The sequence below is a fragment of the Myotis myotis genome, unplaced genomic scaffold (genome assembly GCF_014108235.1).
Source record: "Myotis myotis isolate mMyoMyo1 unplaced genomic scaffold, mMyoMyo1.p scaffold_m19_p_15, whole genome shotgun sequence".
NCBI classification, from domain to species: Eukaryota; Metazoa; Chordata; class Mammalia; order Chiroptera; family Vespertilionidae; genus Myotis; species Myotis myotis.
Genome location: NW_023416319.1, coordinates 20,591,998 through 20,605,506, shown reverse-complemented (window position 1 = coordinate 20,605,506; position 13,509 = coordinate 20,591,998). Strand labels below are relative to the sequence as shown.

At 39.2% G+C, this 13,509-nt stretch overlaps 1 protein-coding gene across 6 annotated transcripts in view; it reads left to right on the top strand.

Moving 5' to 3' along the window:
• The window catches only part of LCOR (ligand dependent nuclear receptor corepressor), a 116,623-nt gene that overhangs the window by 22,979 nt on the left and 80,135 nt on the right, over positions 1-13,509 (top strand). Inside the window, exon 1 of one of the 6 annotated variants that reach the window (XM_036336466.1) lies at positions 11,686-11,830. The exons of the other annotated variants lie outside the window; for them this stretch is intronic. The gene's annotated coding sequence lies outside the window, so the exon portion shown is untranslated. Of the gene's footprint in view, positions 1-11,685; positions 11,831-13,509 lie in introns of those variants that run through there. 6 annotated transcript variants of the gene reach the window in all.

Genomic DNA, 13,509 nt, shown 5'->3' with positions numbered 1-13,509 from the left:
TGGCACCAAACCACTGGAGTACTCATTATAGTCTTTCACTGCCACACACAATAAAAAATGCCATTTTTACCTAAGAATGCCCTGGAGAGGCAGTAATAAGTATTGTTTTTACTAAATCTCGACCATTTAGTACATGTCTTGTTAGTATTCTATGTGATGAAATGGAAAGTACGCATAAAGTACTCATATGATTGAGTGTGAGCTAAACTAAGTGTTTTTATATTTCATGGAATACCATTTTACTTAGAAAAAATGTTTGACCAACTATGGTTATTCAAACTTCAGTATTTGACAGACATTTTCTCAAGAACGAATGAAATGAGCCTGCCACATCAAGGGGGGGAAAATAACAGTAATTGTTACCAATGATAATATTTCAGCTTTAAAGAAAAATTAAAATATTGGAAAACATATTATCTGCCACTGTGAGCATGACAATTTCCCTTAAAAAACCTTTTGATGAAACTGGTGGTGATATTAACAAAGTGTTTTGTTTGTTTGTTTTTGGTGGGATTCACATAACTCAGTGAACTTTCCAAATGGATTATTTTGTAGCAAAATTTTACTTCTAAATTAACATAGAAAATTGACCATTTTGTATACAGTTCTAGGAATTTTATTACATGCATAAATTTGTGTATCCAGAATAGCTCCATCACCTTCAACAACTCCCTTGTGCTCTCCTCTGTAATCATCCTTCTCCAAGCCTCTGGCAACCTCTCATCTTATCATCAGTATGGTTTTGTCTTTTTGAGAATGTATATTAATGGACTCACATAGGATGTAACCATTTGAGACTGCCTTCATTCTCTCAGCATAATGCCTTTGAGAGTCATCGAAGTTGTATCTATCAGTATTTGTTTTTTTAATTTTTATATATTTTTATTGATTTCAGAAAGGAAGGAGAGGGAGGGAGAAAGAAATAGAAACATCAATGATGAGAATCACTGATTGGCTGCCTCCTGCATAGCATAGCCCGCAACCCTGGGGAAGTACCTTGACCAGGAATGGAACAGTGACCTCCTGGTTCATAGGTCCACGCTCAACACTTGTTATTTTGCTTTATAGCCATCCCAGTGAGTATGAAGAGATACCTCATGGTTAAATTCATTTTGCGTTTACCTTGAGCCACACCGGCCAGGCTCAATATTTATTATTTTTTTTAAATTAAAGTAAAATTTACTGCTTTAATAATTTTACATTTGATCTTAGCCAAAAGGACAAGAAATGATATTTTAGCCATTTTAAACTGTAAATCAATAGCTTTTAGAACATTCAAATGTTGTACAGTAATCATCATTATCCAATTTCCTGGCATTTCATTACATCAAAGAGATATCCTGTACCCATTACAGGCATACCTTGGAGATATTGCAGTTTTAGTTCCAGACTACAGTAATAAAGTGAAACCAAGCTGCACAAATTTTTTATTTCCCAGTGCATATAAAAGTTATAAGCTTACTCTATACTGTAGTTTATTAAGTGTCTAATAGTATTGTCTTAAAGAGCAATGCACATATCTTAATTTAAAAATACTTTATTGCTAAAAAATTATAATCATCAGCTGAGCCTCTTGGAAAAATGACATTGATAGACCTGCATAATGCAGGGCTGCAACAAGCCATCAATATGTAAAAAAACAATAGCAAAATGCAGTATCTGTGAAGCACAGCAAAGCATAGTGCAATAAAGTGAGCTATGTCTCTACATAGTCACTCATTTTTCCTCACCCATCCACTAATATTCTTTCTGTTTCTATGGATTTGCCTATTCTGGACATCCTATATAATAAAGAGCTAATATGCTAATTAGACCAGACGGCAGAATGACCTTCCAGAACAGCCAATGGGGGGAGGGGGGGCAAACGAGCCAGAAGCCAGGCTCTCGGCTGGTGAGCACAGTGGAGGTGGCGGGAGCCTCTCTGCTAAGGAGCAGTGAGCCCAGACTGTGGTGACGGTGGCGGTGGCGGGAGCCTCTCCTGCCTCTGTGGTAGGCAGGCGGTAAGGAGCAAGGGGTCCTGGACTGCGAGAGGGATGTCTGTGTGCTGGCTTATGTGGACATCCCCCAAGAGAGAGCCCCCTTTCCCCCCAGTGCATGAATTTCGTGCTCCAGGCCTCTAGTTTCATATAAACAGTCATACAATATATGGCTGTTTGTATCTGGTTTCTTTCATTTAGCGTAGTATTTTTGAGATTCATCCATGTTGTTGTACACATCAGTATTTCATTACTGTATTAATCAGTTCAGGCTGCCATAACAAAATGTTGGATGACTTAAACAGGTATATATTTTCTCATACTTTTGGAGGCCGCAACCCCCAGATCAAGGCTCAGCATGGTTGGTTTCTGTTGAGTACTCCTTTCCTGGCTTGTAGATGCCCACCTTCTCACTATGTCTTCCCATGGCCTTTCCTCTGTGGTTGGGCAGGGGAGCTTTTTCATTGTTCTGTAGTTATTAGTGTGCAAGCCTTCTACCTCCTTGGTTAAATTTATTCTAAGTACTTTATTCTTGCTGTTATTCTAAGTGGAATTATTTCCTAATTTCAGATTGTTCATTGTTAGTGTATAGCTGATACACTATAAAAATATAACTGATTTTTGTATGTTCTTGTATCCTGCAATCTTGTTGAACTTATTTTATTAGGTTTAGTAGTTTTTCTGTGGGCTGTCTAGGACAGGGGTCCTCAAACTTTTTAAACAGGGGGCCAGTTCACTGTCCCTCAGACCGTTGGAGGGCCGGACTATAGTTTAAAAAAAAAACTATGAACAAATTCCTATGCACACTGCACATATCTTATTTTGAACTAAAAAAACAAAACGGGAACAAATACAATATTTGTATTTGCATGTGGCCTGCGGGCCGTAGTTTGAGGACCCCTGGTCTAGGAGTTGTTGTTTTTTTAAATATTCACCCAAGGATATTTGGGTATGTTTTTGTTTTTTATTTTTCTTTTTTAAATTCTCGCCTGTTATTTCTTTTTCTCTTACCTAATTGCCCTGTCTAGAACTTCCAAACAATGTTGAATAGAAATGGCAAGAGTAAATATCCTTGTCTTGTTCCTCATCTTAGTAGGAAGCTTTGTGTTCTGCCATTGACTGTGTTAGTTTTTCATAGATGCTCTTTATTAAGTTGTGAAAGCTTCTTTCTGTTTCTAAATTGTTGAGGGTTTTTATCATGAAAGGGTATTGGAATTTGTGAAATGCTTTTCTGTCGATTGAGGTAATCATGTTATTTTCCTCCCCTTCATTCTATTAACATGGTGATTAATTATTTTCAGTTGATTGATTTTGTATGTTGGACCACCCTTGCATTACTGGCTTAAATCTATGGCTTATAGTCCTCTTAATATGCTGTTGAATTTGATTTGCCAGTATGTATTTTGTTGAGGATTCTTGTATCTATATTAATGAGGGATAACGGTATGTAGTTTTCTGTTCTTATGAAATCTTTGTCTTTGGTATCAGGGTAATGTACCCTCATGGAATGAGTTAAGGAAATGCATTTTCCTCTTCTACTTTTTGGAAAAGTTTGAGAAACATTGATGTTATTCTTTAAATGATTGGCAGAATTCATCAGTGAAGCCATATGGCCCTTGGCTTTTCTTTGTCAGGATTTTGTTTTCTTTTGTTTTTAATCCTCGCCTGAGGATAATTTTTTCCATTGATTTCTGGATAGAGTGAAAAGGGAGTGGGGGAGAGCGAAACATTGATGTGAGCACACAACATCAGCTGCCTCTTGCACACCACACCCCCTACTGGGGATGGATGCCCATAACCCAGGTATGTATCCTGACCCAGAGAGAAAGAGAGAGAGACATCAATGATGAGAATCATCTATTGGCCGCCTCCTGTACGCCTTCTACTGGGGACTGAGCCTGCAACCCAGGCATGTGCCCTTGACTGGAATTGAACCTGGGATCCTTCAGTCCGCAGGCCGATGCTCTATCCACTCAGCCAAATCGGCTAGGGCTATATATTCTTTTGCAATCCGTTTTATTTCTGTAAAGTCAGTAGTGATGTCTCCACTTCGATTCTTGATTTTAGTAAGTTGAGTCTTTTTTTTGTCAATCTAGCTAATGGTTTGTCGATAGTGTTAATCTTTTCAAAGAAGTATTGATTTTACTGAGTTTTCTTTATTTTCTACTCCCTTTTAAAAATCTTTGCCCTATTTTTATTATTTCTTTTTTTAAATTGCTTTGTATTTAGTTTCTTCTTTTTCTAGATTTTAGGGTAGATGGTTAAATTTTTTATTTGTGATATTCTTATTTAATGAAGGTATTTACAGCTACAAATTTTCCTCTGAGCACTGCTTTTGCTTCATCCCATATGTACGTTTTGGGGTTTTTGATCTCAAAGTATTTTCTATTTTCATTGTGATTACTTCTTTGGCTCATTGGTTAAGAATGTGCTTTTCAATTTCCACATATTTGTGAATTTTCCAGTTTCCTTGTTAATTTGAATTTCATTATTTTTGGAGAAGATACATTGGTATGATTTTCAACTTTTTAAATTTTTTGAGACTTATTTTGTGATATAACATGTGGTCTACCCTGGATAATGTTCCATGTGTACTTGATAAGAATGTATATTCTGCACTTACTGAGTGGAGTGTTCTATGTATGTTTGTTAAGTATAATTGACTTATAGGGTTGTTTAAGTCTTTTATGTAGTTGTTTCATCCATTATTGAAAGTTGGATGTTGAAGCCTACAACTATTTTTTTTAATGTCCATATATTACTCTCATTTTTATTTATTTATTTATTATTTGTTTATTTTTAAATATATCTTTATTGATTTCAGAGAGGAAGGGAGAGGGAGAGAGATAGAAACATCAATGATGAGAGAGAATCATTGATTGGCTGCTTCCTGCATGCCCCCTACCGGGGATCGAGCCCACAACCCAGGCACGTGCCCTTGACTGGAATCAAACCCAGGACCCTTCAGTCCCCAGGCCGATGCTCTATCCACTGAGCCAACCAGCTAGGGCGAAGTCTACAACTATTATTGTTGAGCATTTCTTCCAATTCTGTCATTTTTTGCTTCCCATATACTTTGGGGATTCGTAAATGTTTTAGGTGCGTATATGTTTTATTTCTTTTTTAATATTTTATTGATTTTTTTTGGCTCAGTGGATAGAGTGTCGGCCTGCAGACTGAAGGGCGTATATGTTTTTAATTGTTAAATCTTCTTAATAAATTGACTTTTTATCATGTAATGTTCTTCTTTGTCTATTGTAACAAGTTTTATGTTAACACCTGTTTTGTCTAATATTAGTATATCCACTCAATTTCTCTTTCAGTTTCTGTTTTCATGGACTCTTTTTCTTTTCCTTCATTTTCAACCTCTTTGTGTCCTTGGATCTAAAGTGAGTCTGTTAGATATAGTTGGCTCATGTTTCTTTTTTCCATTCTCCCCATCTCTGCCTTTTAATTGAAAAGTTTAGTCCATTTAAATTTAATGTAATTATTGATAAGAAAGGATCTTTGCCATTTTGCTATTTGTTTTTTACATGTCTTACGTCAACTTTGTTCTTTAAGCCCTCCATATTGACTTTTGTGTTACATAAATATTTTCTGGTATTTTCTTTTTATTTCTATTACTATACAATTTTTAGTTATTTTCTTAGTATTTGCCTGGGGGATATATAATTAACCTCTTAACTTTTAAGAATCTATTTCAAATTAATAACTTAGTTTCAATAGTATACAAAGTACTTTGCTCTTATATGTCTGTCCCCCTACTTTGTTGTTGTTATCACAAATTACATCTTTATACATTATACTAGAGGCTCAGTTCATGAAATTTATGCATGAGTGCAGTCCCTAGGCCTGGCTGGCAATTGAAGTGCGAGCGTCTGGTGTGGAAGGGCCCCTGTGCGCCCCCCCTCCACCTGAGTCAGGACGCCTGAGTCACCATGCGGAGATGCGATGAGTGTAGCCAGACACCGCAGGCCAGAGCACAGCGTGGGCCTCTGGGCCGACTAGCGGCGCCACATGGAAGCCAGGCTGGCAGTGCTCACTCTCCGGCCAGCCTTGCAGACCACGGGGAGCCCGAACAGTCCCTGCAGTCCCGGCGGCTGTGGCCCAGCTTACCCGGAAGAGGGCACGCGAGTGCAGGCAGGCTTCTCGTGGGCACCTGGCACCTGAGCATGGGGGCTTCCCCGGTGCGCGAGCCCTGGCGTCCTGGGGGGAGGGTAGCAAGGAGAGTGCGAGTGAGCTTGGTGGATACCCCTCATTCTCACCGCACCTCCATCCCTGTCACCCACACCCCCAGGTAGCTGGTAAGAGGTCGCAGCCCCACGTCATAGTGAGCAGTTGAACTCCCAGTTGAACAACTGCCTGAGGGGACAATTTGCATATTAGGCTTTTATTATACAGGATGCCCAACATAGATTTGTAATTGTTTATGTAGTTGTCTTTCAAATTATATATGAAAAAAAGGAATTACAAACCAAAATACAAACTCCTCCTTTTTTCCTTAAACACTTTATAATATAGTGCTTCTATTATGCTTTCAGATACTATTCTAAACACTTTGCAAATATTTAATAATTTTAAACTTTTGAGATCAAAATAATTTTATAACTGAGGAAGATGAGGCATAAAGAAGACAAATAACTTGCCCAAAGCCATAGAACTATTAAAAGGCAAAGTCAGAAATTTGAACCCAAATAGTCTGGCTCCAGAATCCATGCTCTTAACCACTGGTCTCTTTACTTTGTAGAGTACTAGGGTTTCTTCTATTACATGACAACATTGAGTGTAAGATTCAGTTGGATACATAAAACATACACATTCATGTTTCAAATTCAGACAGATAAAGTGAAGGATATTGGAAGTCGGTTGAGAGGAAATATAATAATCAGAAGGGACTTTTGATCTGTGGCCTTGAAGACCGAGCAGGATCAAAAGTCAAGATTTGTGAGAAGGACATTTTAAGTGGAAGGAACAGGGTGAGGAGAAGAATCAAGAAAAGGAAAAGCAAGTTATAGCCAAGAAACAGAATAGTGTGAGTTGAATGTAGTTGAAGGCTATTGGGAGAGAGATTGTTGAAAAGGTTCACTTTTGGAAGGATTTAAATGCCAGACTTCATAGTTTGGATTTTATTCTGCAGAGAGTAGGTAATCATGTTTTTGAGCAGGGGAAAACTATTAAGAATTTACTTAAAAAAAAAAAAAGAGTTTACTTTATATGTAAGTAAACTTACATATAAAGTATATAAATCAGAAGACTAACTCAAACTTTGGTGTAATTGAAATATTTCTAAAAAAGCTGAAGCTTATTCTAGTGGGAGCCAGATTGAAGTTTTTTGGGTTTTTTTAATATATATTATTGATTTTTAAAAAACATATATATTTTATTGATTTTTTTTTTACAGAGAGGAAGGGAGAGGGATAGAGAGTTAAAAACATTATGAGAGAGAAACATCAATCAGCTGCCTCCTGCACACTCCCTACTGGGGATGTGCCTGCAACCAAGGTACATGCCCTTGACCGGAATTGAACCTGGGTCCCTTTGGTCTGCAGGCTGATGCTCTGTCCACTGAGCCAAACCGGTTAGGGCTGTTTTATTGATTTTTTACAGAGAAGAAGGGAGAGAGATAGAGAGTTAGAAACATCGAGGAGAGAGAAATATCGATCAGCTGCCTCCTGCACACCTCCTACGGGGGATGTGCCCACAACCAAGGTACATGCCCTTGACCGGAATTGAACCTGGGACCTTTCAGTCCACAGGCTGATGCTCTATCCACTGAGCCAAACCAGTTAGGGCATGAAGTTTGTTCTTTTGTACAGCCATATATTAAACTATGTTGGAGGCATGTTATAAAATAATGATTTTAATAATGTAAATTAGATATAGTTAAAGAAATGTGTTTATTTATATACAAAATGATGTGCTTCCTTTCAAAAGCATCTCTTGTATGAGGTTGGGGGGTATGATTTACATTTTAATTACTTACCCTCTATCTATCCTATCTAATAATAAACATGGTAATTAACCGTAACTTCACTACCCTTCCCATTGGCTAATCAGCAAGGTAAGCAAATTAACTTCCCACCAAGATGGCGGCTGGCAGCCACACAGCTGAAGCGAACAGGAGGCTTGCTTGCTCCAGTGACAGAGGAAGCCAAGGTTTCCTGCCTGCCGCAGCCCAGCTCTGAGCTCCAGATGCAACAATATTGCAATTATAGAAGCTAAACAAACTCAGAAACCTGCTTTCAGCCGCCAGCGGGCTCAGAGCTTAGAGCGCCAGTGATAGCAACAGAGTTTCAATTATAGAAGCTAAACAAACCCAGATACCTGCTTTCAGCCAGCCACGGCCTCAGAGCTGGAGCCGAGCCTCAGAGCTAAAGCCAGCTCTCAGCTCCAGTGACAGCCATAGAAGGTAAATAAATCCCAGAATTTAAGAAAAAGGGAAAAAAAGGAGAGGTTGGGAGCTTCAGTCACCCGCCAGCCTGAAACCGGCCCTCAGCCCCTCACCCAGACTGGCCAGGCACCCCAGTGGGGACCCCACCCTGAAGGGTGTGTGACCAGCTGCAAACAGCCATCATCCCCTCATCCAGGCTGGCCAGGCACCCAAGCGGGACCCCCACCCTGATCCGGGACACCCTTCAGGGCAAACCAGCCGGCCCCCACCCATGCACCAGGCCTCTATCCTATATAGCAGGGGTCCTCAAACTACGGCCCGCAGGCCACATGCAAATACAAATATTGTATTTGTTCCCGTTTTGTTGTTTTACTTCAAAATAAGATATGTGCAGTGTGCATAGGAATTTGTTCATAGTTTTTATTTAAACTATATTCTGGCCCTTCTACGGTCTGAGGGACAGTGAACTGGCCCCCTGTTTAAAAAGTTTGAGGACCCCTGCTATATAGTAAAAGGGTAATATGCAAACTGACCCTAACAGCAGAAGGACTGGGAATGACTGGTCACTATGACACACACTCACCACCAGGGGGCAGACGCTCAATGCAGGAGCTGCCCTCTGGTGGTCAGGGCGCTCTCACATGGGAGGAGCTCTACTCAGCCACAAGCCAGGCTGATGGCTGCCAGTACAGCAGTGGTGGTGGGAGCCTCTCCTGCCTCCTCAGCAGCACTAAGGATGTCCGACTGCAGTTTAGGCCTGCTCCCTGCTGGCAAGTGGACATCCCCCGAGGGCTGCCGGGCTGCCAGAGGGATGTCTGATTGCCATCTTAGGCCCAATCCCCCTGGGGAGTGGGCCTAAGCCAGCAGGTGGTCATCCCCTGAGGGTCCCAGATTGCGAGAGGGCACAATGGTAATTAACCGTAACTTCACTACCCTTCCCATTGGCTTATTTGCTCAGATCATACCAACTTTCTTACTGAGGGACCCCACCTCCCCCCCCCCCGAGTGCACAAATTTTTGTGCACCGGGCCTCTAGTCTATATATATAAAAGCCTAATATGCAAATTGTCTCCTTAGGAGTTCGACTGGGAGACTAGGAGTTCAATTGCTTGCTATGACATATGCTGACCACCAGGGGACGGTGTAGAACAAAGGGAGGCCCTGGCCGGCAGCCCATGAAGGGAGGCCCTGGCTGGCAGCTGGAAAGCCCCGATCGGCCCTGATTGCTGGCCAGGCCTAGGAACCCTACCTGTGCACGAATTTCGCTCACCGGGCCTCTAGTATACAATAATGCAGATCAGCTAATAATTTTTGAGTGCTTACAACCAAGTTGTCTGCCAGATGCAAAATAAGACCTGGTCAATTTTCAGTCTTTTTCTTCCTAATCGGTAAACATTGCAATGCCCCAGTATTCAGTCTTCTACCCTCCTCTCCTTTTTATCAGCTTTTATTAACTGAATACGATCTCATCTAGTTGTAAGGCTTTATTTTATCTCTCTTTGATGATTTCTAGTTTTATATCACTGATCCCGGTATCTCCTTTTAACTTCAGATTCACCTATCCAATTGCCTCCTACATATATCCACGTTGATTTCTGAGATATGTCATACTTAACGTGTTCAAAACTGAACTAGATAGATCTCTGTTAAACCTTTCTCCTCCAGTCTTCTCTATCTTAGAAAGTTATATTAACATATACCCATTTCTCAGGCCAAAAGTCTAAGTATTGCTTTCAGCTCCTTTCCCTCACATTCCACATTTAGAGCATCACCAAACAAGTTGGTTTTATCTTCAAAATATACGCTATATCCAGCCACTACTCTCTACCTCCATTACTGCCAGACCAGTTCAAGTTACCAGTATCTCTTGCTAAAGCTGTTATAAGTCTCCTAATAATGCTTTCCTCATAATTAGTTATCCATATATTCACCTGGAAATCTTAAATAATATAAATCTGATCATATTACCTCCACTACCACCTAAATGTAAACCCAGTGAATCTCTATTAAATTCAAAATCCAATCTCCTCACCATGATCTTGTCTCTAGATCGATGATCTTATCTCCTACTTTTAATCTTAGTTATTTGCTCAGATCATACCAACTTTCTTACTGTTTCTCAAATATACCATACTTCACACTATGTATTGCTTTAGTGTTGTTCCCTCTACCTAGAATGTTCCTGTCCTGGATACCTACAAGGTTTGCTTCCTCACTTCATTCAGTATCCAAAATGTTGCCTCCTAGAATCTTTTTTGGGCCTTAAAAATTCTCCTTACTCTGTCCCTACCCAGCAGTTCTCAGAGTTCTCAGTCAGAGTTTATCAGGGTTTGTTTGTTATCCTCCTACTCTGCTATATTCTTCTTTGACTACTACTTCTGCTTATCCTTATCGCACATTTATCATCATCCTTATTATTTGTATCATTTCTCTCCCCTGCCATAAAGTTTACAAGATAGGGACTTTTGTCTGTGTTATTCATAGCTACATTCCTAGTGCCTGACTCATAGTAGATACAATATCTGGTCCACCAAGGAAAAGAGTCTTAGAAACAATAGAAATTCTTTTTGCTTCATTAATCTAAAAAACAAAACAAAAAGGCAAAAGAAACTTCTGGTCTCCCACATTGTATTGCATTTTTAGTGTCTTTGAGAAAATATAATAAAAGGACATCATGAATTCAGTAATGCTTTTAAAAGAAATATGTCTTTTGTTCACAGCATAATGTGTTCAGTAGAGTAGTGGTTGTATATGCAAGCACATTTTTACTTAATTTATAAACAGTGCTCATATGGATTTACTGACCTTGTAATGACTTGAGTTCCTCTAAGGAATTTTGGCCCATAGATAGTGACTCCTGGTGTAATTGACTCATTTCTAATCAACTTTAGATTTGCATTTAAATGGCTTCTTTTTAGCATAATTACTCTGATGAAGACAGTTTGATATCACTGGAAAAATGAACCAAAACTGCCCTTAGATTTCCAAAGAACTAAATTAATTTGACCTAGCTATTTACTATTTGTATGATTTTGGCTCCTTAATATCTTAGAACCTCATTTGTGGAATTAGGTATGTAGATATAATTATATTAAATTATTTTGGTAATGTTCCAGCTATTCAATACATATTTCTTTTTCTCCTTAATCTATTAATGTCACTGTTATATAGGACTTCATCTTTCCTTTATTTCTGTCTTTGCTGTGGTTACAGCTTTGCGCGCGCGCGCGCACACACACGCACACACATGTGTCCTGTCATCTCTGTTGATGGGCCAGCAAAGCAAGCCATTAATTATGTTCTGGTTTTAGTTCATAGATACAGGAAACTTGGTTGAGCTGGAGCAGAAAACCATCCTTTTCTACCAGATATCAATTACACTTCTGTTTTATTTCTATTTCTGTGGGTCTTCAACATGCCAGATACACAAAATGGAGTCATTGTGGAATTTCAAACCACTCAGGTAAATATAAGGATCTAGGAATTAAGAAAGTTGTGTTTTCATTCATCCAACAAACAGTATTGACTACAGTTTAAGGAAAAGGCTGATGTTAAGAAAAAGATGAATAGACTCTATTTATTTGCTCAAAATCTAGTGGATAAAATGCCCCCCAAATTTTAGTTTATAAGCAGTGCAACTTCAGCACTGATGATGATGTTCCTAACTTTGCCTGGGGCTTGTGGGATGAGATAAAGCAGCGGTTCTCAACCTGTGGGTCGTGACCCCTTTGGCGGTCGAACGACCCTTTCACAGGGGCCGCCTAAGACCATCCTGCATATCAGATATTTACATTATGATTCATAACAGTAGCAACATGACAGTTATGAAGTAGCAACGAAAATAATTTTATGGTTGGGTCACAACATGAGAAACTGTATTTAAAGGGCCAGAAGGTTGAGAACCACTGAGATAAAGGATGCCTTAGAATTAAGTAGATTGAGGCTTACAGGAGAACATTCTAGTCAGAGGACATGCTATGCTTAAAAAGCATGGAAGTATTGATATGTATGTAATGACTAGAGGCCCAGTGCATGAAATTTGTGCATGGGTAGGGTCCCTAGCGGCTGCCGGCTGGGGCCTCCCTTCGTTCTGCGCTGCCACCTGGTGGTCAGCACACATCATAGCGAGTAATCGAACTCCCGGTCGGTTGAACTCCTGAGGGGACACTTTACATATTAGGCTTTTATGTATACAGAAGATTAATCAGTCTGGCCAGAGCATAGTTTATGTGACAGAAAATAGTGGTAGGGGAGACTGTAAAAGTAGTTTGGGACTAAGAGAGAACTCAGTGATCTTGCATGTCATCCAGGAATGTGAAGTTTTCAATATTGTCAGTGGAAAGCCATCAAAAGTTTTGGGAGGCAATATTCCATTACTTGGATATATTATATTTTACTTATCCTAGATTGCTTCTTAATACAAAATAATTAAAAATTTAGTTCTCTTAAATCACTCCTATACTTCATTCTTTGTTAAAGAAAAAAGAAAAGTAAGTGAACCAAGCTATCATAACTTAGAAAAACAATAACAGGCCCACTGGAGTGGCTCAGTGGTTGAGCATTGATCTATGAACCAGGAGGTTAGAGTTCAATTCCTGGTCAGGATACATGCCCTGGTTCCAGGCTTGATTCCCAGTAGGGGGCGTGTAGGAGGCAGCCAATCAATGATTCTCTCTCATCATTGATGTTTATATCTCTCTCCCTCTTCCTTCCTCTTTGAAATAAATAAAAAAATATTTTTAAAAAAAGAATAACAATAAATCCAAAGAAAATAGAAAGATAATGAAACTTAGAATGAAAATTAATGAACCAGAAAACAAAGATATGATAAAGAAGATGAAAAAAAAACAGTCAAAAGTGGATTTTTTGGGGGAAAATAAAACCTTAGAAAACAAACCTGGCAAGATTAATCAAGATTGATTAAAAAACACACAAATAGTATTACCAAAATGAAGATTATAACTATAGGTAAAAGAGATTTAGGAAATACAGGATTTAGAGGTCTGGCTTTGGATGGGTTAGTTTGGGTATCAAAAGATAAGGGATTTATAGCAGCATTATTTACAGTAGCCAGAAGTGGTAGGCAACCGAAATGTCCATCCATGGATGTATGGATAAGCAAAATTTGATGCATGCATCAAT